The sequence below is a fragment of the Hyla sarda genome, chromosome 9, assembly GCF_029499605.1.
Source record: "Hyla sarda isolate aHylSar1 chromosome 9, aHylSar1.hap1, whole genome shotgun sequence".
In the NCBI taxonomy this organism is placed as follows: Eukaryota; Metazoa; Chordata; class Amphibia; order Anura; family Hylidae; genus Hyla; species Hyla sarda.
Window position 1 is genome coordinate 126,438,886 of NC_079197.1, and position 24,909 is coordinate 126,463,794.

Below are 24,909 nucleotides of genomic sequence, written 5' to 3' on the forward strand. Positions count from 1 at the left end.
AAATATAAAAGAGTTACGATTTTTAGAAGACGAGGAGGAAAAAAACTAAAATGCAATTGGCCTCGTACTGAGGGTCAAAATGGGCTTGGTCCTTAAGGGGTTAAAATGTATGGTTCACTATGTGTGTGGAGCTGGTATCCCAGTAATTTGTGACTTCTCACCACACAAGCCTGGCGATTTGTTATGGCTTCGCTGTAGTAATAACAAAAAGCAAAACAACGCCTATAAGAGAAGACGTCTCTCCCACTATGAACACTGCTGTGTGCAAACACAGGCCCGTCAGGAAACCAACTCCTAGAACTACGTCACCGCTCACGCCACGCCCACTCGGCGGCTCCTACACCACCCGGCCACGCCCCTCCCATGGATGAGGTCGCTATGGTACCACATTCCCAAGGCCCCACCCCTCTCGGCCGACCCCCTTTTGGCCCCGCCCCCGGCCCGCCCTCCGCTGTTTCCCTCTGCTCTTTCTTTCTCTATTTTTTCCTCCTCAGCGCTTTCTACCCAGAATCCCTTGCGAAAACCCTACAATGAAATTTAAGAAGTTTTTTAGGTTTCGGCGCCATTTTCGATTGGACTGAGGTAAGGAGGGATTTTTTTTCCCAGGGAATAACTCGCCGGAGCGGATTGTGTCTTTTATTCTAGTTTCCCGTCCTCGGCAGCCGGCTTCTCCGCTCCGAAAAATCGGGAAAAAATTCAGAAAAAATTCCCGTGGTGTCCGGTGTGTAGTGGCGGCCTCCCCCACCCCCCCACCCCCGGCTCCGCCCGGCACAGAGCGGCGACAGGGAGCGACCGTTACCCGGGGAGAAGCCGCGCCGCCCGGCCGGGCTCATGGGAGTGCGAGTCCCGGGGTGACCCGGAGCCCCACATCACACCCGCCCGGGGGCTGCCGGCTCCGGGTGTAGGGCTCGCGCAGGACCCGGGGGAGGAGGAGGGGGGCACTTGGAGAAGACTTTTATTGCTGCGCTTTTTATTTATTTCATTTTAGTTGTTTTGTTTTTTTTGTTGTTTTTACTTAATTTTTTCTTTACTGGTTCAAAGTTTCTTAATTCTTCCCAATTATAAGTTATTTCCTCTTTTGAGACTCTCCCGTCCACAGATCCTCAGCCTGTTGTTGTCCTCCAGAGGTGAAGAGGAGTCATCTGGTGGGGCAAGGAGGGGGTAGTGGTAGGACAGGTATGATGGAGGGGGTAGTGGTAGGACAGGTATGATGGAGGGGGTAGTGGTAGGACAGGTATGATGGAGGAGGTAGTGGTAGGACAGGTATGATGGAGGGGGTAGTGGTAGGACAGGTATGATGGAGGGGGTAGTGGTAGGACAGGTATGATGGAGGGGGTAGTGGTAGGACAGGTATGATGGAGGGGGTAGTGGTAGGACAGGTATGATGGAGGGGGTAGTGGTAGGACAGGTATGATGGAGGGGTAGTGGTAGGACAGGTATGATGGAGGGGGTATAAGTGGTAGGACAGGTATGATGGAGGGGGTATAAGTGGTAGGACAGGTATGATGGAGGAGGGGGTATAAGTGGTAGGACAGGTATGATGGAGGAGGGGGTATAAGTGGTAGGACAGGTATGATGGAGGAGGGGGTATAAGTGGTAGGACAGGTATGATGGAGGAGGGGGTATAAGTGGTAGGACAGGTATGATGGAGGAGGGGGTATAAGTGGTAGGACAGGTATGATGGAGGAGGGGGTATAAGTGGTAGGACAGGTATGATGGAGGAGGGGGTATAAGTGGTAGGACAGGTATGATGGAGGAGGGGGTATAAGTGGTAGGACAGGTATGATGGAGGAGGGGGTATAAGTGGTAGGACAGGTATGATGGAGGAGGGGGTATAAGTGGTAGGACAGGTATGATGGAGGAGGGGGTATAAGTGGTAGGACAGGTATGATGGAGGAGGGGGTATAAGTGGTAGGACAGGTATGATGGAGGAGGGGGTATAAGTGGTAGGACAGGTATGATGGAGGAGGGGGTATAAGTGGTAGGACAGGTATGATGGAGGAGGGGGTATAAGTGGTAGGACAGGTATGATGGAGGAGGGGGTATAAGTGGTAGGACAGGTATGATGGAGGAGGGGGTATAAGTGGTAGGACAGGTATGATGGAGGAGGGGGTATAAGTGGTAGGACAGGTATGATGGAGGAGGGGGTATAAGTGGTAGGACAGGTATGATGGAGGGGTAGTGGTAGGACAGGTATGATGGAGGGGGTAGTGGTAGGACAGGTATGATGGAGGGGGTAGTGGTAGGACAGGTATGATGGAGGGGGTATAAGTGGTAGGACAGGTATGATGGAGGAGGGGGTATAAGTGGTAGGACAGGTATGATGGAGGAGGGGGTATAAGTGGTAGGACAGGTATGATGGAGGAGGGGGTATAAGTGGTAGGACAGGTATGATGGAGGAGGGGGTATAAGTGGTAGGACAGGTATGATGGAGGAGGGGGTATAAGTGGTAGGACAGGTATGATGGAGGGGGTATTACTTAGGGGACAGGGATAATGAGGGTAGTATGGAGGGGGTATTAGTGAGGACACAGGTCACATGGGGGGTATTAGTGGAAGGACAGGGCTGATGGAGGGGGTATTAGTGGAAGGACAGGGCTGATGGAGGGGGTATTAGTGGAAGGACAGGGCTGATGGAGGGGGTATTAGTGGAAGGACAGGGCTGATGGAGGGGGTATTAGTGGAAGGACAGGGCTGATGGGGGGGGTATTAGTGGAAGGACAGGGCTGATGGGGGGGTATTAGTGGAAGGACAGGGCTGATGGAGGGGGTATTAGTGGAAGGACAGGGCTGATGGAGGGGGTATTAGTGGAAGGACAGGGCTGATGGGGGGTATTAGTGGAAGGACAGGGCTGATGGAGGGGGTATTAGTGGAAGGACAGGGCTGATGGAGGGGGTATTAGTGGAATGACAGGGCTGATGGGGGGGGTATTAGTGGAAGGACAGGGCTGATGGGGGGGTATTAGTGGAAGGACAGGGCTGATGGGGGGTAGTAGAGAGGGGACAAGTTTGATGGAGAGGGTATTAGTGGGTGGACAGGTCAGATTAAGGGGGAGGATGGGTCTGATGGGGTGGTATTAGTGAGGGCACAGGTCACATGGGGGGTATTAGTGGAAGGACAGGGCTGATGGGGTGGCATTAGTGAGGGGACAGGTCTGATGGGGGTTAATGGGAGGAGGTCTAGGGAAAGGACAGGTAATATGGGAGGACCGGGTTTATAAAGTGTAATTTGGGAGGACAGGTTTAATGGGGGGTTATATGGGGAGGACAAATCTTTTTCTGATCTTATAGTAGAAATTAGTTTTCGGACAGGTTTAGTAGGAGGGTAGTACTAGCAGGACAGGTCTTATGGGGGCTTTGTATTAGGAAAGCTTTTTTCCCCCTGAAGAGGTGGGGGACTGGAGGGCGCTGCCGACTGTGGAGGGTCAAACAAAGGGTCCAGGAGGCTATTTTTATTGTCTGTCACTTAGAGCTTGTTGCTCTATTATAAGACAAACACCTTTTTAAGTATATTTTTCTTTCATTGGATTAATCGCAGAAAACATGACAGTAAATTGCCAGATATTTACTAGATTTTTATAACTTGTCGGAAATGAAAACAAAAAAATCAAACAGTGAATATTCTGTAAAAAAAAAAAAAAAAGTGCAGCGGATTGTTATTAGAATTCCCTAAAGTTAAACTTTACCTGTATTACAACAGGACAACATATATTTTTATTGTGCAGGGGCACAAATACAGGATTGTGAAGATCCTGATATAGGGGGGGCCGATGGACATCTGTAGGATGTAGATTCCCTGTGGCCCCCTCAGTCATGTATATGCCGGACTTGTAATCCCTGAGGCCCCTTATTCATGTATATGTGTTGTAGCTACATCCCCTATGGCCAGACATCCATGAATGTGCAGTATTTACAAGACCCTGTGGCCCCCTCAGATACGTAGCACTTACATCACCTGTGGCCCCCTTGGTCTTGTATATAAGCAGTATTTACATTCCTTGTGACCCCTTCATGTATGTGTGTAGTATGTTCCTCATCTACCCTTTTGTAGTTTACTGGGAATTTTGTGCATTTTTTATTAAACAATAAATATTACTTATAGATGGCAAATTGATAGCGAAGTGATAGTTTTTTCTTTATTTTAAATTATCCATGTAATCATAGCTATGACTTTTTATAATTTTCTTTCCCCTATAACAGTGTTTCCCAACCAGGGTGCCTCCAGCTGTTGCAAAACTACAACTCCCAGCATGCCCGGACAGCCGAAGGCTGTCCGGGCATGCTGGGAGTTGTAGTTTTGCAACAGCTGGAGGCACCCTGGTTGGGAAACAGCCCTATAATATGAACACAACCTTTTGCAGCTGCCAGCCATTGACAGTAAAATTGCATTTTATTTTTGTTTTGTTTTTTTGTTTGCATAGCCCAATAAATTTAGAATGAATAAAAAAAATAAAAATAAATTTAAATATATAATATTTTGGCACTATGAGCTATTATACCAAACGTGTGACAAACTGGTCAGTGCTGGTTACACTGACCAGTTTGTCACATGTTTGGTATAATAGCTCGTAGTGCCAAAATAAAAAAAAATAAAAATATATATATATATATATATATATATATATATATATATACATTTTTTTTTATATATTTTTTTTATATTCATTCTTATTTACTGGGCTATGCAAACAAAACAAAAAAAAATTCAATTTTACTGTCAATGGCTGGCAGCTGCAAAAGGTTGTGTTCATATTATAGGGCTGTTTCCCAACTAGGGTGCCTCCAGCTGTTGCAAAACTACAACCACCAGTGCTGGTTACACCATAACAGAGCAGTATATAATGTACAGGCCGCAGTGTTGGGTATATTATCCAGTGTCAGGCACATATTAGATCAACTCAGAGGATACATTCAGGAATTACCAGTCCTTTGTGCACTGTTCAAGACAAAACTAGACCGTAAGAGCTTCTACCGCAGTGAACAACCCTCAGTATTTACGTATAAAGTGAAGGGTCCGTCCAGACAGGTCCTGCCCCTGCACCCATATTGACGCCTTTCTCCTCTGCACATATGAAACCCATTAGTAGTTACCATCGTCCTGCACGGTCCTTCAGCAGACCAAGGAAACTCCTTCAGCTCATCCGAAACAGTATAGTCCCTGTTATTTTGTCCCTAGGACAGGCTAACAATGATTGCACATGTGCAGTGCTGTACATCTGTGGAGTTACGTCAAAGTGTGCAATAAAAGAGAAAAAAAATTAAGGTTGTGTGAGTTTTGTCTTTATTCGGCCATAAAGAATCAACAAATAGTGTTGATAAAAAAGTTAAACACATGTAAAAATGTAGATCTGTCTTAGTTGCCACAAAAACCACAGAAAAGTAGAAACTAGAAAATGCGTAACGCCCCCCCCCCCCCCCTTAGTGAGTAAGGATAGTGGTTTGTAATAATATATTTCTATAAATCATAAGAACTCTGCAATATCCAAAATGTGTTGAAATCCTCTAGATATGATGCATTTGTGGGGGACCTCCAAAGGGTTAACATTAAACACGATCCTTATCCAAAATATCACGTGAAATATGTGAAAAGCAATTAATTCACTTTGATAATTGTATTATTGAGTGTAAAGAGTTAATAGTTAGTGTTTGACGTAATAAATATATTTAAATATTTGTGTCCTTTAATAATAATAAATTTTTTTTGCATTATTAGCTCTGTTATAATTATTAGATTTGCATATGCTGCATATTGCTCGGGTCCCTGACTAACCACACTTTACAAATGTTGTTACAGAACTGGAACTGAAGCTGATGTAAATGTGACGCACTCGGGACAGTAAGTCTTTTCTTCATTTCTCAAGCCTGTAGTGTGTGACATGTTGTGGGACTCTTTGGGCTTATTCACACCCATTACTGAGCCGCATTACTTCCATTTTTTTTTTATAGAAGAAATATCTGTCATTTTTTATTTTTTTTTAGGGCACAGCATGTTCCTAGAAATCTGGGTGCTTTTTGTTTTAAAATTTTTTTATTTTTAATTTTTTTTTTATATCCCATAGAAGTCAATGCGGGAGAGTTATCAAACTTTGTGTAGAACAGTGTAGCAGTTGCTCATAGCAACCAATCAGATTCCAACTTTCAGAGGCTTTTTAAAAATAATGAAAGTTAGAATCTGGTTGCTCTTGGCAACTGCTCTACTGATCTTTGCACAATGTTTGATAAATCTTCCCCAGTGATATGTTTTTTATTTTTAATTTTTTTTACAGCAAAAAAGTTTAACCTGTTGACAAAACAAAAAACAATTTAAAAAAAATTAATATGGATGAAAAAGTTGACAACTCAAAACAATAGGGAAACAAAAGCGGAACAAATTAGGGGAAAAGATATTTAAGAAAATACAGATGCCCATTTCAGTGCAAACTTGTTTAGTAAAATGCAAATATAACCCCTTAATGACCACGGATGTAAATGTAAGTCCTGGTACGGAGGTACTTCGCACCAGGAGGTACATTAAGTCTTGTACATGACTGCGAGCATCGGAGCGGTGCTCGCGTCATGCACTGCAGGTCTCTGCTGCTATCAGCAGCCGGGGGACCCACCGGTAATTGCAGTAATCAGCAATCGTGCTTATGTCCGCCATTAACCCCTCAGATGCCATGCTCAATACAGATCACGGCATCTGCGGCAGTGCACGTGGTTAAATGGATTATCGGATAGCCTGTGGTGCTGCCGCAGGGATCTGATCATCTAAAATGACAGCCGGAGGTCCCCTCATCTGCCTCTGACCGTCTCCAGGGGTCTTCTGGTCTGAGATCGAACAGACCAGAGCAGAAGATCGCTGATAACACTGATCAGTGCTATGCCCTATGCATAGCATGGAACAGTATTATCAATCAAGTGATTGCTGTAAATAGTCCCCTATGGGGACATAAAAAGGTTAAATAAAAAGGGGAAAAATCCCCTCCCCCCAATAAAAATGTAAATTGTCCCTCTTTCCCATTTAACCCCAAAAAGCTTAAAAAAATAATTTATAAACATATTTGGTATCGTCACATGCGTAAATGTCCAAACTATCAAGATATAATGTTATTTATCCCATGCAGTGAACGGTGTAAAAACTTTTACATTGTCACATTTTGTTCCCCCCCAAAAATAGTGAATTAAGTTTCATGTACACAAATGTGGTATCGATAAAGTACAGATCACGGCGCAAAAAATGAGCCCACATACTGACGCATATACGGAAAAAAAGTTAAGTGGTCAAAATTGGGCGATTTTTAACCCTTTCCTGCTATAGGGCGTATGCATACGTCCAAGCATCCGACACGTTTGCATTTGGACATATGCATACGTCCTAGCGATCTCCGGCACTGCCGCTGGCAGCGCAGAGATCGGCGACGGGACCCGGTCAATCACAGCCAGAGTCCCGCCGGAGCCGCGATCGCGCTGGTCATGGCAGCATTAACCCCCTAGATGCTGTGATCAATCCTGATCACAGCATCTATGGTGTTGACAGGGGAGCGCTCTCCCCCTGTTCACCGATGGCGGCACCGCGATACGATCGCTGGTCGCCGTTGGTTGCTATGGCAGCAGGAGGTCACATCATGACCTCCTGTCTGCCTGCTACGGAAGCCTGTGAGATCCAGCCAGAGGCTGGATCGCACAGGCTATAATGTCTGTAGCTCATCAGGTTATACTGTGCTGCAGTACAAATGTATTGCAGCATAGTATAACCTGTAAAAAGTGTAAAAAATAAAATAAAAAGTTCTTCAATAAAAGTATGAAGTGTAAAAGAAAAAAAAAAATGCCCCTTTCCCAATAAAAAAGCCCTGTATTATCACCAAAAAAGATCAAAAACACAAATCATATACATAATAGGTATTGCCACATCCGTAATAACGCGTACTATAAAACTATAATGTAAATTATCCCGCACGGTGAAGGCCGTAAATTTTTTTTTTTTAAAAGCGCAAAATTCGCCAATTTTGGTACAAATAGCGGAATAAAAAAGATCAAAAGGTAGCAGGTAGCACAAAACTGATACCGATAAAAAGTACAGCTCATGACGAACTGAATCACTGTAACTTCGCTCATCTCTAGTGTCATTACAAAGTACAATTGGTCACACAAAAAACAAACCCTCATATGGGTTTGTGGATGGAAGTATAAAAGAAGGTGAGGAGGAAAAAAAAATGGCCGTGTCCTTAAAGGAAAACTGTAGTGGTACACGTTTATATTCCTGTGCCCGGGCCTCAAAAATAAACAAAATAAACTCCTACATACCTTCCTACGAGCTCCCGTTGGTCCGGCACAGGCCTCACCGTCTGGCAGTGTTGACGTCATTCTACTTCCTGGGGACGCCGCAGAGCCTTCGGCGTATTACCGGCCGTAGCGATGTCCTGCCCCGGCCTGTGATAGGCTGAGCCCACTGTCATGTAATAAGCCGGCCAGAGCTCCTTACATTACAGTGGGCTCGGCCTATCACCGATCTGGGTGGGACATCGCTGCGTCTGGTGATACGCAGGCATATATAAAAGTGTACCACTACAGTTGTTCTTTAAGGTCAAAATGGGTTTGGTCCTTAAGGGGTTACTTACTTAATTTAATGGGGCACAGATAAATATGGTGTGACCGAAAGCTGTACTGTGACGGTGTGCGCTTAAAGAAAACGAAAAAAAATAAAAATTATGTAGATCAAATAGGGGGTTAAATAGGATTCAGGTAGGTAGCTATGAAATCAGAATGACTGTTTATTATGTGATTAATTTTGAAGTTCATAAATATCAAGCATTGTAAATATTCTCCATGTACTGTAAATGAGCCAGACAATAAATGCTAATCCCACTGATTGTTGTTTTTAATTAATCATTATGCTTGCATTGATGTAGTGTGCTTTTTGTATTAGTGTGGCATTTATGCATTTTTCTCCCTTGAGCGATGTTTCTTGGGTTACTGGTAGGTTTTCGAAAAACACAGCATGCTGTTGCTCTGGTGTTCCCTTAGGTTTTGACAACCATAGAACTACATAGAAAGGAGAAGCGGGATGGCGCTCTGATCCTGATAAAACAACGTGATGACCGAGCAGCTAGTGAGACACTAAACCGTAAGTGTAAAAATAAAACCGTAGGAAAGACAAAAGAACTAGCGCCCAAGGTCTATAAATATAAGGCACATGTAATATTGTAACACTATGACATTTATTAGTATAAGTATAAAAATGCATATCCTACCTCAACTGACAGGGCCCTTGTCAGAGAGTGAAATAACATCTATTCATAAAATAAAATCCGAACTTCCTGAGTAAAAAATATTAAATGATGTCATAGGATTTGACACAGTCAAGATTGATGGCAAAATGTTATAAGATGATAAAGTTCTCCTCGTATGCATATAATACGATCAGTAACCAGTCACTACAGCCCGTAGTATAGTAAGAGGAGATCACTCACCTGATCCAATGGTTCTTGCCACTGGCTGTGTTGAGAACCGCGCTGGAGCAGACCTAATACTCACAGTGATACAGAGCGCTGCAGCGCTGGTAACACTGTTCTTCTCCTATGTTTCTGCAAACCTCCTGGTTCTTGCACACGGATCCTAGGTGCGGTGCAGACCTGGATGTTCTTGGAGGTAGCAGTGGTGATGAATAACAGAGGTGGTGGTAGCGGTGATGAATAGCGGGCTTCCTGATGACCTTGGATCCGGATGGCTTGTGGAAAGTGCGGGTAAAATGAAAAGGAAGTCGGCTGGCATCCTCGCGGTATCGTATGGCTGATTTCAAACCCATTTTGGTCCTGCCTTAGGGACCTTCCTCAGTGAAGTTAGCAAGTAAAGAATAGTATATGGTCATTCATCCATCTCAGTTTATGTTTAGGTTCTAAACATTAGCAACAAAAAAGTGGATAGAGAATTTCAAACTCGTTGCTACCTGCCCTCTGTGACAGGAAGGTGATTGCTAATGTTTAGAACCTAAACATAAACTGAGATGGATGAATGACCATATACTATTCTTTACTTGCTAACTTCACCGAGGAAGGTCACTAAGGCGGGACCAAAATGGGTTTGAAATCAGCCATACTATATCGCGAGGACGCCAGCCGACTTCCTTTTCATTATACCCGCACTCCAAGGTCATCAGGAAGCCCGCTAGTCATCACCGCTAACACCACCTCTGTTATTCATCACCACTGCTACCTCCAAGAACATCCAGGTCTGCACCGCACCTAGGATTCGCGTGCAAGAACCAGGAGGTTTGGAGAAGAACAGTGTTACCAGCGCTGCAGCGCTCTGTATCACTGAGTATTAGGTCTGCTCCGGCGCGGTTCTCAACACAGCCGGTGGCAAGAACCATTGGGGCTGCGTAGGATCAGGTGAGTGATCTCCTCTTACTATACTACGGGCTGTAGTGACTGGTTACTGATCATATTATATGCATACAAGGAGAACTTTATCATCTTATAACTTTATCATTTTGCCATCAATCTTTGTCAGATCCTATGACTTCACTTTTTAATTTTTTATTGATGAAGTTCAGATTTTATTTTATGAATAAATGTTGTTTGAATATTTGATCACTACATTTTTATTTCACTCTGACAAGGGCCCTGTCAGTTGAGGTAGGATATGCATTTTTATACATATACTAATAAATGTCATAGTGTTACAATATTACATGTGCCTTATATTTATAGACCTTGGGCGCTAGTTCTTGTCTTTCCTACCATAGAACTACATAGGTTTAAGCCCTTAGCGACCACGGATGTAAATGTACGTCCTGGTTTGGAGGTACTTCGCGCACCAGGAAGTACATTTACGTCCTGTGTATGACCACAAGCATCAGAATGGTGCTCTCGTCATACACGGCAGGTTCCGGCTGCTAGCAGGACCCGCCGGTAATGGCCGTCATCCGCGATCGCACTGATGTCCGCCATTAACCCCTCAGATTCTGCGGCAATGCGGTACTTTAAATGGATGATCAGATCGCCGGCAGCGCTGTTGCTGTTATCCGATCATCCAGCATGGCGGCCGTCTCCCGGGGTCTTCTGCTCTAGTCTGAGATCGAGCAGACCAGAGCAGATCATCACCAATAATACTGATCAGTGCTATGGCCTATACATGGCACTGAACAGTATTAGCAATCAAATGATGGGACATAAAAAGTGTAAAAATAAATAAATAAATAAAAGTTGAAAAATGTAAAAATAAAAAGGAAAAAAAAAGGAAAAATCCCCTCCCCCAATAATAATGAAAATTGTGTTTTTCCCATTTTACCCCCAAAAAGCGTAAAACATTCTTTATAAACATATTTGGTATCGCTGCGTGCGTAAATGTCCGAACTATCAAAATATATTGGTAATAATCCCGTACGGTGAATGGCGTAAACGCAAAAAATTTTAAAATGCTGCTTTTTTTGTCACATTTTATTCAAAGTTTTTTAATAAAAAAATTATCTAAAAGTTTTATATATGCAAATGTGGTATCAATAAAAAGTACAGATGACGGCGCAAAAAATGAGCCCTCATACCGCCCTATACTCGAGTATAAGCCGACCCGAGTATAAGCCGAGGCCCCTAATTTCAACCCAAAATCCCAGGAAAAGTTATTGACTCGAGTATAAGCCTAGGGTGGGAAATACATCATCCCCCCCTGTTATCATCCAGACCCCCGTCATTAACATCCTCATCATCATCACCGCCTGTCATCATCCAGACCCTCATCATCATCATCACCTGTCATCATCCCCTTGTCATCATCCCACACCCCCCCCTTCATCATCCCCTTGTCATCATCCCCACCCCCCTTCATCATCCTCTTGTCATCATCCCACCCCCCCCCTTCATCATCCTCTTGTCATCATCCGGCCTCAGTGGTCTTCAGCCTGCGGACCTCCAGAGGTTTCAAAACTACAACTCCCAGCAAGCCCGGGCAGCCATCGGCTGTCCGGGCTTGCTGGGAGTTGTAGTTTTGAAACCTCCGGAGGTCCGCAGGTTGAAGACCACTGCGGCCTTCGACATCATCCAGCCCCCTCTCACCCCCTTTAGTTCTGTACAGTACTCGCCTCCGCTCGGCGCTGGTCCGGTGCTGCAGGGCTGTCCGGTGAGGAGGTCGTCCGGTGGGATAGTGGTTCCGGGCTGCTATCTTCACTGGGGGCGCCTCTTCTCCGCGCTTCGGGCCCAGAATAGAGGCGTTGCCTTGACGATGACGCAGAAGTACGTTGGTAATGAACGTACCTCTGCGTCGTCGTCAAGGCAACGTGACTATTCTGGGGCCGGGCCCGAAGCGCTTAGAAGAGGCCTCCCCGGTGAAGATAGCAGCCCAGAACCACTATCCCACCGGACGACCTCCTCTCCGGACAGTCCTGCAGCACCGGACCAGCGCCGAGCGGAGGCGAGTACTGTACAGAACTAAAGGGGGTGAGAGGGGGCTGGATGATGTCGAAGGCCGCAGTGGTCTTCAACCTGCGGACCTCCGGAGGTTTCAAAACTACAACTCCCAGCAAGCCCGGACAGCCGATGGCTGCCCGGGCTTGCTGGGAGTTGTAGTTTTGAAACCTCTGGAGGTCCGCAGGTTGAAGACCACTGCGGGTGGAGAGTTCACTCGAGTATAAGCCGAGGGGGGTGTTTTCAGCACGAAAAATCGTGCTGAAAAACTCGGCTTATACTCGAGTATATACTGTATACGGAAAAATGAAAAAGTTATAGGTGGTCAAAATAGGGCGATTTTAGATTACTGATTTTGTAAAAAAAAAAAAAAAATTTTTTTGATTTTTTTTTTTTTTAAGCGGTACAAAAACATTAAAGTATCTAGCCATGGGTATCATTTTAATCATATTGACCCACAGAATAAAGAACACATGTCATTTTTAGCGTAAAGTGTACAGTGTGAAAACGAAACCCTCCAAAATGGGCAAAATTGTGGTTTTCATTAAAATTTCCCAAAAAATTTTTTTGGGGGGGGTTTGCCGTACATTTTATGGTAAAATGAGGTTTCATTACAAAGTACAATTGGTCATGCAAAAAACAAGCCCTTATATGGGTCTGTAGATGGAAATATAAAAGAGTTATGGATTTTAGAAGGCGAGGAGGAAAAAACGAAAACGCTAAAATAAAATTGGCCTGGTCCTTAAGGTTAAAATGGGCTTGGTCATTAAGGTTAACCCCTTAAGGACCAAGGACGTACCGGTACGTCCTTGGTCCTGCTCTTCTGATATAACGCGGGGTTACACAGTAACCCCGCGTCATATCACGGCGGGCCCGGCGTCATAGTGAAGCCGGGACCCGCCTCTAATAGCGTGCAGCGCCGATCGCGGCGCCGCACGCTATTAACCCTTTAGCCGCGCGCTCAGAGCTGAGCCGCGCGGCTAAAAGTGAAAGTGAAAGTTCCCGGCTAGCTCAGTCGGGCTGTTCGGGATAGCCGCGGCTAATCGCGGCATCCCGAACAGCTGACAGGACAGCGGGAGGGCCCCTACCTGCCTCCTCGCTGTCCGATCGCCGAATGACTGCTCAGTGCCGGAGATCCAGGCCTGAGCAGTCATGCGGCAGAATCGTTGATCACTGGTTTCTTATGAGAAACCAGTGATCAGCATAGAAGATCAGTGTATGCAGTGTTATAGGTCCCTATGGGACCTATAACACTGCAAAAAAAAAGTGAATAAAGATCATTTAACTCCTCCCCTATTAAGTTTGAATCACCCCCCTTTTCCAATAAAAAAAAACACAGTGTAAATAAAAATAAACATATATGGTATCACCGCGTGCGGAAATGTCCGAATTATAAAAATATATCATTAATTAAACCGCTCGGTCAATGGCGTACGCGCCAAAAAAATTCCAAAGTCCAAAATAGTGCATTTTTGGTCACTTTTTATATCATTTAAAAATGAATAAAAAGCGATCAATAAGTCCTATCAATGCAAAAATGGTACCGTTAAAAACTTCAGATCACGGCGCAAAAAATGAGTCCTCATACCGCCCCATACACGGAAAAATAAAAAAGTTATAGGGGTCAGAAGATGACAATTTTAAATGTATTAATTTTCCTACATGTAGTTATGATTTTTTCCAGAAGTCCGACAAAATCAAATCTATATAAGTAGGGTATCATTTTAATCGTATGGAGCTACAGAATAAAGATAAGGTGTCATTTTTACCGGAAAATGTACTACGTAGAAACGGAAGCCCCCAAAAGTTACAAAACAGCGTTTTTTTTTTCAATTTTGTCGCACAATGATTTTTTTCCCCGCTTCACCGTACATTTTTGGGCAAAATGACTGACGTCATTACAAAGTAGAATTGGTGGCGCAAAAAATAAGCCATCATATGGATTTTTAGGTGCAAATTTGAGAGAGTTATGATTTTTTAAAGGCAAGGAGCAAAAAACGAAAATGCAAAAACTGAAAAACCCCCGTTCCTTAAGGGGTTAAAGGGGTACTCTGGTGGAAAACTTTTTTTTAAAATTTTTTAAATCAACTGGTGCCAGAAAGTTAAACAAATTTGTAAATTACTTCTATTAAATAATCTTAATCCTTCCAGTACTTATTAGCTGCTGAATACTACAGAGGAATTTCTTTTATTTTTGGAACACAGTGCTCTCTGCTGACATCTCTGTCCATTTTAAGTTGGAGAAAATCCCCATAGAAAACATATGCTGCTTTGGACAATTCCTAAAATGGACAGAGATGTCGGCAGAGAGCACTGTGGTCATGATGTCAGCAGAGAGCACCGTGTTCCAAAAAGAAAATAATTTCCTCTGTAGTATTCAGCAGCTAATAAGTACTAGAAGGATTAAGATTTTTTAATAGAAGTGATTTACAAATCTGTTTAACTTTCTGGCACCAGTTGATAAAAAAAAAAAAAAAAAACACCGGAGTACCCCTTTAACTACTTGTGGAGACCAGGTATGCCCTTGTCCCGCTCCCGTTGTTTGAAGTATGCTCAAGCTAAGCGTGCTTCATACCTGGTGGGTCCTGATTGCTATCACCAGCCTTAAATGGGTAAAAAGCATTGGGGCCAACTTGCCGGAATTGCCTGGTCCTGATCACCGTGGACAGGACTGTACTGAAGCTATGGGGACTTAAAAAGTGAATAAAATAATAAATAAAATATAAATAGGCCCTTTCCTTAATTAATGTTTAAATTAAATTTCTCATTTTTCAGGAAAATAATGTAAACAAAAAATAAACATATTTGGTAATTCCATATGTGTAAATGTCTAAACTGTTGAAATACAACCTTAATCAAACCACACTCTCAATGGTATAAACGTTAAAAAAAAAGCACCAAAGTCCAGAATTTCTTTCTTTGTGGCACAAAAAAAATCAACGAAAAGCGATCAAGGAGCCCATCAAAACAAAATTGGTACCAATAACAACTGCAGATTACAGCACAATGAGCCTTCATACAGCCCCATAAACGGAAACGTGTTATAGGGGTCACAATAGGAGCAGCATACATTTTTTTTAAAGTAGTAAAACAATACAAAACCTATATAAATTTGGTGTCATTGTAATTGTATGGACCTACAGAATAAAGATAATGGGGGAGCTTTATCATAACTTGTGTAGAGGAAAAGTGGTGCAGTTGCTCATAGCAACCAATCAGATCCCTTTTCATCTTTCTCAGGCCTTTTTTTAAAATGAAAGTGATCTGATTGGTTGCTATGGGCAACTGCACCAGTTTCCCTCTACACAGGTTTAGATTAATGTCCCCCAACATGTCATTTTTACAGAAATGTACAAATTTGTACAATTGGTGATGCAAAAAGCAGCCCACGTATGGAACTGTAAGTGGAAAATTTTTAAATATTTTGACTATTAACCCCTAGAAGTCGCAGGGCATACATGAACATTCTGCACCCGTTCCCCTTCTATGACGTGCCCTCAGGAGCTGAGCGATCTTCATAGCAGGTTGGCCCGTGGTTATGCTGGACATCACTGATCACGGTCAACTTTGAAAATGTAAAAAACGAATCCCAGAGCTGATAGGGGCCACTGCGGTGAAATCATGGTGTCACAATCAGCTGAGAGGTCGGTGGGAGGGCACTTACCTGCCTCCTCGTGTCTGATCGGTTCTCCAGTGAGCCATGGCAGGCTGGACCATTGGAGCGCTGATAACACTGATCAATGCTTGAGACTAAATTATAGTGTAAAATAAAATGTTAATAAATGTGAATTAACCTCTTTACCTCTAAGTTTGAATCACCCCCTTTTCCCATTTAACCCCTTAAGGACGCAGGGATTTTCCATTTGTGCATTTTCGTTTTTTCATAATCACCTTCTAAAAATCATAACTCTTTCAATTTTGCACCTACAGACCAATATGAGGACTTATTTCTGGTGCCACAGGTTGTACTTTCTAATTGCATCAATCATTTCACCACAAAATTTATGGACCAGAAAAAAAAATATTTGTGAGGCAAAATTGAAAAAAAAATGCCATTTTGTAACTTTTGGGAGCTTCCGATTCTATGCAGTACACTTGTCGGTAGAAATGACACCATGGCCGACATCATTGTAGGTGTAAGTGAAGCATTTTTCTACACCTTTTTTTGTGTGCTGGTAATGTGTAGGAGAACCAAATTTATTAAATGGTCACAGTGAATTTGATTTATTTTGTGCAGGTCACATTTTCTGAAATTTCACTCTTCACATACACCAAAAAGCTAAGTCTGGGCTGGTGTAGTTTTAGATACTTTTCAGTGGCTTTGCGCCTTTTCACATACAGGTGCAGTTCATAAAACCCTTCCATATCATGTGTATTGCCAAAATCAGTGGATTACAACTCAAAATCGCAGAAATGTGTAAACCAAAAGGGGCAAAAAAAACCTGCTTGCGCCTTTTGTAGACAGAAAAAAGTCTAAAGGCAATGATAAATGTCTGCCCATATATTTATTCTGTAGGTCCATACTGTTACAAGGATTTCTTTGTTTTATTTTATTTTATATCTTTAAAAAAAATAGCTACATGCACCAAAACTAGTATGTGTAAAATTGTCATCTTCTGACCCCGATTACTTTTTTCTTTTACCGTATACGGGTATATATGAGGGCTCATTTTTTGTGCTGTGATCTGAAGTGTTTATCTCTACCATTTTTGTTGTGATGGGACTTCTTGATTGCTTTTTAAAAATTTGATTTGATTGATTTTTTTTTTCCGTGTACGCCATTGACCGTGCGGTTTAATTAACGTTCTATTTTTATAGTTCAGACATTTACCCATGAGGCGATACTACATATGTTGATTTTTTTGTTACATATTTTTTATGTGGAATAGTTTTTTACACTCTTGGTCCCCTTAGGGGACTTTTAGGAGGAATCATTCGATTCCTCATACAGATCAATGTGGTTTCATCGCACAATGATTTTTTTTTTTCTTCCTGTTTTGCTGTTGATTTTCGGGTAAAATGACTGATGTCATTACAAAGTAGAATTGGTGGTGCAAAAAATAAGCCATCATATGGATTTTTAGGTGCAAAATTTAAAGAGTTATAGTTTTTTAAAGGTAAGGAGGAAAAAACGAAAGTGCAAAAACTGAAAAACCCCGGGTCATGAAGGGGTTAAGGGACCAAAAGTAATGGGACAATTGTTTTATCAGCTGTTCCATGGCCTGGTGTGGGTTATTCCCTCATTATCCCAATTACAATGAGCAGATAAAAGGTCCAGAGTTCATTTCAAGTGTGCTATTTGCATTTGGAATCTGTTGCTGTCCACTCTCAAGATGAGATCCAAAGAGCTGTCACTATCAGTGAAGCAAGCCTTCATTAGGCTGAAAAAACAAAACAAACCCATCAGAAAGTTAGACAAAACATTAGGCGTGGCCAAAACAACTGTTTGGAATATTCTTAAAAAGAAGGAACGTATCGGTGAGTTCAGCAACACCGGAAGACCGAGGAAAACAACTGTGGTGGATGAGTGAAGAATTATTTCCCTGGTGATGTAAACCCCCTTCACAACAGTTGGCAAGATGAAGAACACTCTCCAGGAGGTAGGTGTATGTGTGTCAGAGTCAACAATCCAGAGAATTCTTCACCAGAGTGAATACAGAGGGTTAACCACAAGATGGAAGCCATTGGTGAGCCTCAAGAACAGGAAGGCCAGATTAGAGTTTGCCAAACAACATCTGAAAAGGCTTCACAGTTCTGGAACAACATCCTATCTACAGATGAGACCAAGATCAACTTGTACCAGAGTGATGGGAAGAGAAGAGTATGGAGGAGGAAAGGAACATGATCCTAGTCATAACACCTCATCAGTGAAGCATGGTGGTGCTAGTGTCATGGCATAGTGGGCATGTATGGTGCCAATGGAACTGCTTCTCTTGTATTTGATGATGTGACTGCTGACAAAAGCAGCAGGATTAATTCTGAAGAGTTTCGGGCAATATTCTCTACTTATATTCAGCAAAATGCTTCAGAACTCATTGGATGGCGCTTCACAGTGCAGATGGACAATCACCCAAAACATACTGCAAAAGCATCCAAAGACTGCAAACGCATCAAAAGTGAAAGTTTGCTTTATGATTATTATTCTGTCCCATTACTTTTGGTTCCTTAACAAGTGGGAGGCACATATGCAAACTGTTGTAATTCCAACACCGTTCACCTGATTTGGATGTAAATACCCTCAAATTAAAGGGGTACTCCGCCCCTAGCATCTTATCCCCTATTCAAAGGATAGGTGATAAGATGTCAGATTGCGGGAGCCCTGCCGCTGGGACCACGGGATCTCCGCTGCAGCGCCTCGCTGTCATTACTGCACAGAGCAAACTCGCTCTGGGCGTAATGACCGGTAGATACAGGGGTCGGAGCATCGTGATGTCATGGCCCTCCCCCGCAATACAAGCCTATGGGAGGGGGCGTGATTCCAAACGCTGAGCAGAGGAGTACCCCTTTAAAAGTGCACTAGGCCACAAGAATTACATGTAGACTTGTGTGAAATGGCCCAAACATTAGGGAGATTTATCAAGCTGTCTCATAGTAAGATTCCCATTGTTGCACATAGCAACCAGAGTTCAGCTTTCATTTTAATATGTAATATGAACTCTGATGCTATGGGCAATCAATAAAATGTTGTTATAAGACATATAAAGCTCCCTCTATAGTAACTAGTTGTTCAGGCCATTAAAGTAATTTAGTGGATGAAAAAGGTTAGGGTGATTAATGTGCATGATATTTTTTAAAATCTAATTCACACAATGGTGCAAACTTGCAGTTTTGCACACATTAGGGTTTGTTAGTGATTTGCCTATAAATGCGCACTGCCACTTAAAAAAAAAAAAAAATTATTATAATTTTAATAAAAATTCTTGTACATGTCAAAAGTCGGTCAGAATCGGAGAGTGGAGGAAGTGTGTAAAAGTTTGTGTTTTTTTAAACCCTGTTATGTGCTTAAGTCCTTAAAGAGAAAAGTCCTATTGACATAGGGAATGGCCAGTTGTCAATTTATTCATGTTTATAAAAAGTATGACAAAAAATGTTTAGGTAACAATGCTCCACAATAGTTATTTTATGGGAAAGGCAGATATGTCAGGATTGTTGCCAGGTCTTTTTTTAGCAATGCAGCTATGAAATTTATTTGACCTGCTTCTTCTTGTTTCAATCTACGTAACATTTAATATGCTTGGACAAATACATTAGAATTTAGGAACTGATTAGATGATGATGATGGTAAATCAACTGGTGCATTCTATTTGTCCTAACAAGAAACACAATCAAAAAGTTAGATGCCATTAGTAAATTTCTAGGCACACTGGCTACCCGGACCCAGGAATCTGTCCAGCAAAGCTTGAAATGTATGCGCATATTCATTAAACAGAGAAATTAAAGGGGTACTCCAGTGGAAAACTTTTTTTTTAAATTTTTTTAATTTTTTTTTAAATCAACTGGTGCCAGGAAGTTAAACACATTTGTAAATTACTTCTAATAAAAAAAAATCTTAATCCTTCCAGTACTTATTAGCTGCTGACTATGGGTGAAATTCTTTTCTTTTTGCAACGCAGTACTCTCTTCTGACATCTCTGTCCATTTTAGGAACTGTCCGGAGCAGCATATGTTTGCTATGGGGATTTTCTCCTACTCTGGACAGTTTCAAAAATGGACAGAGATGTCAGCAGAGAGCACTGTGCTCGTGATTCAGCAGAGAGCTCGGTGTTCCAAAAAGAAAAGAATTTCCCCTGTAGTCAGCAGCTAATAAGTACTGGAAGGATTAAGATTTTTTAATAGAAGTCATTTACAAATCTGTTTAACTCTCTGGCACCAGTTGATTTAAAAAAAATAAATAAATCCATCAAAGTATCCCTTTAAATAAATGTAGTTCTGATGAGTTCATGGTGTTATTTACTCCTGTATTGGTTATTGGTGAGTTTCACAGGTTTTTCATCGTTCACTTGCTGAAACAGTAGCTTTACAAATAAACACCCCAAAAAGCTTGTGTGTGTAAATACACCCTAGACCAGTGTTTTCCAACAAGGGTGCCTCCAGGTGTTGCAAAACTACAACTCCCAGCATGCCTGGACAGCCAAAGGCTGTCCAGGCATGCTGGGAGTTGTAGTTTTGCAACATCTGGAGGCACCCTGGTTGGGAAACATTGCCCTAGGCTCAGACTGACTTATTCTCCTTGTCACCGTTAGTAATACATTTGGTTACCAAATGATTTTGTTGCTGATCGATCAGAATTCAAAATCACTTAAAGGGCATGTTCCCACTTGGCGTATATGCAGAGTATTTCACGCTGCGCAAAATCTGCAGAAGCAAAATACGATGCGTATCCTTTGCTCACCATTCACACAGGGCTTTCCGGCGGCAGCCCTGTGTGTGCAGTGTGTTCTGGAGGTGGGGCCGTGTCGGCGTGACTGACGCGTGGCTCCACCTCCAGAACACACTGCACACACAGGGCTGCCACTGGAAAGCCCTGTGTGAATGGTGAGCAAAGGATACGCATCGTATTTTGCTTCTGCAGATTTTGCGCAGCGTGAAATACTCTGCATATACGCCAAGTGGGAACATGCCCTTTAAGTGATTTTGAATTCTGATCGATCAGCAACAAAATCATTTGGTAACCAAATGTATTACTAACGGTGACAAGGAGAATAAGTCAGTCTGAGCCTAGGGCAGTGTTTCCCAACCAGGGTGCCTCCAGATGTTGCAAAACTACAAAGCTGAACAAACCCTAAACGGGACGGGAGATAATATCAATGTGAACCTAGCCTAAGACTAAGAGCAGCACAGTCACCTCCTGCCAATATAGGACTGATATAAATGTTGTCATTATGTGAATAACAAATAGCTGGTATATATGTTCAACACTTCATAAATTAGGAGGGCTCTAGGCACAAATATGGTATATATGGTAAGCACTTTCCAGAAACTGACAGCTCTCAGGGGTGTAGTAGTAGGATTCCTCCTACTCCTGTGTCATAGGACCCAGCTCACATTGGCCCATATATATGGAGGTTTTTCCTAAACTTTCAGATTTATTAGGAGACCTACTTTGGCCTAAGTGATTTTATATACTGCTTAAAGGGGTACTCCGCTGCTTAGCATTTGGAACAAACTGTTCCGAACGCTGGAGCCGGCGCCAGGAGCTTGTGACGTCATAGTCCCGCCCCCTCATGACATCACATCCCCTCAATGCAAGTCTATGGGAGGGGTGGTCACCCCAGTATTAGCAATCTAATGATTAGTATAAATTACATTATGGGAAAGGCTAGTTGTACTGTCATTGTAATGATAAAAGCAAAGAGATACTGCCACCTCCTGGAATTAATGAATTTTTGTATTGATCAGACTCTTCTGATCGCTTTTTATTCATTTTTTTTTCATGATATAAAAGGTGACCAAAAATATGCTATTTTGGAATTTTTTTGCACGTACGTCATTGACCATGTGGTTTAATTTAACTATTTATTTTTATAGTTCGAACATTTTCGCACGCGGCTATATCACGTTTTTATTTAGTTTTTTTTTAGTTTTTTAAGGGGAAAAGGGTTGTGATTCTTACTTTTATTAGGGAAGGGGTTAAATTATCTTAACATTTTTTATTTTTTGCAGTGTTATAGCCCCCTCTAGGGGCTATAATACTGCACACACTGATCGAATACACAGATCACTGCCATGCATTAACACTGGTTGCACACTTCACTCCTGAATACATTTGAAAGTGTCACAATCGGAGCAGAAACCCCTACTTGTTCTCTTGATCGGTGGTGTCTCAGAATTGAGACCACAACTGCTACAAACTGGACGTGTCTGCGACCTGTCCAAAGCTTCTTTTTAAATGACAGGGACACATTAAGATAAAAATAATTGTGTGTGGTTTTGTACTGGGTTCACATGGTGGCTGGGAGGAAGAACTACGTTTCAGCTGTGATTGTGACACTTACATTTTTATATGAAAAAATTGCTTCTGTCTTTGTATTTTTTTTCCCACAAATCACAAACCTGCCATGACCTTTCAGAGGGTTTCCATGCTTTTATGGTCTACCTATTTGTGACTGGTTTTATGTAGATCAGTAGATGAAGGATCTAATTTAGTTTTCACTCTAAGGCTATGTTCACATGGAGGAATTTCCTTCCTGAAATGACTCTCTGTAATTTACTACCTATTGATTACATGGGGATTCTGCGGTTGTATTCAGAAAGCGGAATTTCCGCTCTGGAAATTTTGCATTTCGCAAAACTAGAAGATCAGTCTGATATTTTGCAGAGTTCTGCAGTGTAAGATTGAAGTCATAGCTTTTTAAATACTATTTGAAAAGTGTATTTTACCTGTACACTGGTGATCAGTAAAAGATCCATGGATAAGGTGAATCTGAAGCTCTCACAGCTGTGTATTGTTTTCTCTTTATATTGATCTTACATCTTTTGTGTCTTACAGGGTGATGGTCTGGTAGGACATCTGTTCCTGGAAAGGAATTCTCTGGACTGAGGTAGCAGCACATCATGGTTTGTAGAAACAAGGAGATACAGACCATTCTGAGCTGCCTCTTCACGTCAGAGATGAGTCGCCCTTCAGATCCCGGTACATGAAGAAACAGACTATTATTTTTTCTGTATGTGACCAATTACAGTTTAGTGCGTAAGAGCTATTGATGTTTAAACCTGGATTAAAAGATCTTAAAGGGAACCTGTCATGCTGAATGTGCAGTCTGATCTGTCAGCATCATATTTCATAGAAGGAAGGGGGTCTGCACTTAAAGGGGTAGTCCAGTGGTGAAAAACTTATCCCCTATCCTAACGATAGGGCATAAGTTTGAGATCGCGGGGGGTCCGACCGCTGGGGCCCCCTCCGATCTCTCTGTACGGGGCCCCGGCTCTCGGCCCAGATAGCGGGTGTCGACCTCCGCACGAAGCAGCGGCCGACACGCCCCCTCAATACATCTCAATGGCAGAGCCGGAGATTGCCGAAGGCAGCGCTTCAACTCTGCCATAGAGTTGTATTGAGGGGGCGTGTCGGCCGCCGCCTCGTGCGGAGGTCGACACGCCCCCTTCCCGCGGGCTGTCGGGGCTCCACACAGAGATCGCAGGGGGCCCCAGCGGTCGGACCCCCCGCGATCTGCAACTTATCCCCTATCCTTAGGATAGGGGATAAGTTGCTCACCACTGGACTACTCCTTTAAAGCTCTGCTATGTTTTTAGTTAGGAGTCCAGTGGGTGGTTCTAGGCAGTGACTGACTGTCTTACTGAGCAGGAAAATCCAAAGGAAATCCGTGCAGGACACGTGATAAAATAGAAGATCCAGTCGGTGCTTCTCCCACAAAGTAAAAAGAGCCTATGCAAAAATAAATGCAAAATGCTTTATTCAAGGGTGCAACACACACTCGGGCATTTCAAGCCAGTACCAGGCTCTTCGTCAGGCACGATAACACACAATGACATGATGGCAATTAAAATAGCATGGCTGACCATTAGTTCCTGGCTCAAACCCACAGCTAGCACCTTAGCAGGTCACCACAAACATAACAATTCACAATTCATATAATGTTACCATGTCCTTAACATACCTGGGGAAAAAAGTGATTTAAAATGAATAAACATTGTGATGCAGCATAATAGCGAACGCTACAACACCTAAAGATGACTGAACATGTTGGGTTCAGCAATATTCTAAAAGATATAAAAGGGATATATATAGCAGCGAATGTGCGCAATACAAATGCACACATTAAAATTGTAATGTCGTATTAGTGTGTACATGGATATTTCTAAATTAATAAATACACTTAAATAGGTGCGCTCCCTTTTAAGGTAAACGTGGAAAACATGCTTCACTGTAACTTACTGAGCAGGAACACACAGGTAGCAGTCAGTCACAGATTATGATCTCCCACTGCTCCTAAGGCCAGAAATATCAGGAATTGAAATGAATAATATACACGTTAGACAGATTAAACATGAATCTGCTCAGCTCCCCCGGCTCTGGCTATATTTCCAATTAAAGCATCTGTAATGGGGATAACTGAAGTAAATGTAGTATTTCTTAGACTACACTTCAGTAATCATTAACATTTCATACAGTATATGACTAGTGTTTTTAAAATAACTCCATATTGTCCTGCATAAAACACCCTCAGAAACAGCTTTTGTAACTAAAATATGAATCCTTCACACTGCATCCTTGATCAGGTTCTTTCCTATAAGTAGCTGTGTAAAAAGGTCCATCCCAACATAGACTGAGGTCTGTCACCTGTGCAGTGATGATATTCACATCTGTAAACTGCTGCAGTAAGTTGGGTTGAATTTGTTCTCCCATTATACAACTGCAACCATAGGACACTGAGTTAGGCTGCATTCACACCTTGTTTTTACATTACGGGTGCCTGATCCGGGAGGGGCAAACTAGGCTCTCCCGTACCCCAGCCGGACCAGTTCTGAAATCCATTTACTTTATTGAGCTGACCGGAGTCAAGCGGTGACTCCGGT

The 24,909-nt window shown here is 42.6% G+C and overlaps 1 long non-coding RNA gene across 1 annotated transcript; it reads left to right on the top strand.

Moving 5' to 3' along the window:
- Positions 1–418: 418 nt before the first annotated feature.
- Positions 419–23,193, top strand: LOC130290718 (uncharacterized). Its single transcript, XR_008847668.1, has 4 exons — positions 419–582; positions 5,793–5,834; positions 9,002–9,101; positions 22,865–23,193. It is a non-coding gene; the product is annotated as an uncharacterized LOC130290718 (long non-coding RNA).
- The last annotated feature ends 1,716 nt before the right edge of the window (positions 23,194–24,909 follow it).